This window comes from Puntigrus tetrazona, unplaced genomic scaffold (genome assembly GCF_018831695.1).
Source record: "Puntigrus tetrazona isolate hp1 unplaced genomic scaffold, ASM1883169v1 S000000343, whole genome shotgun sequence".
In the NCBI taxonomy this organism is placed as follows: Eukaryota; Metazoa; Chordata; class Actinopteri; order Cypriniformes; family Cyprinidae; genus Puntigrus; species Puntigrus tetrazona.
The window spans coordinates 1-633 of record NW_025048001.1 but is presented as its reverse complement, the minus strand read 5'-3'; the positions used below and the strand labels follow the sequence as shown (position 1 = coordinate 633).

The 633-nt window shown below is 37.3% G+C and overlaps 1 long non-coding RNA gene across 1 annotated transcript; it reads left to right on the top strand.

Moving 5' to 3' along the window:
- Positions 1 to 597, top strand: LOC122333680. The gene is made up of 3 exons (XR_006248657.1): positions 1 to 21; positions 227 to 272; positions 473 to 597. It is a non-coding gene; the product is annotated as an uncharacterized LOC122333680 (long non-coding RNA).
- Positions 598 to 633: the final 36 nt, after the last annotated feature.

Here is a 633-nt window from a genome sequence, read left to right as displayed (position 1 = left end):
TTTACCACAGATATCACAGAGGTTACTTGCTTCTCTTTTAATGACAGTGGAGTTTGAATTTTTGAATCCATTTGCATTTTCGTACACCTGTAAGAAGTCAGAACAAATGATGAATAACCAATGCAATGCCGTCATACGCAGTACCTGCGATACCATAAACATATTTATTAAACGGTTTAACATCTCTTTTTTTTATTCATGTATTTAAAAATGATGGTTGTGACAGAATGGCAGAGCGGTACTTGGTGCACCAGGAGGCTATTATTTTCAAGGTAATGTATGTAGAGGAGACGGTCTTACAAACAATGCTTCCTCTAGTCTGCAGCAAGGCTGTTTTTACTACAGTGATTTAAATAAATATGTTTTTTTTGTTTTAAATGCGAATTGACAGTGAACTTTCAGTGCGGTTTATATGACTTTGTGAAGTGTGCTGTGTCTACAGCGCATCTTTTTTGTTTTCTCTTTACTTCAGGTCAGATCATCACTGCAGCTCTTGCTAACATCATGAGCAGTGGCAGCACGTTCTCTCCCATTCACTCAGTGAGGGGTGAAACCAAAACTACACAAAGACGTGACTACTACGACCTGTATCTGGGTAAGAAACTGAGATTAAAATGATCTCTTTTTATATAT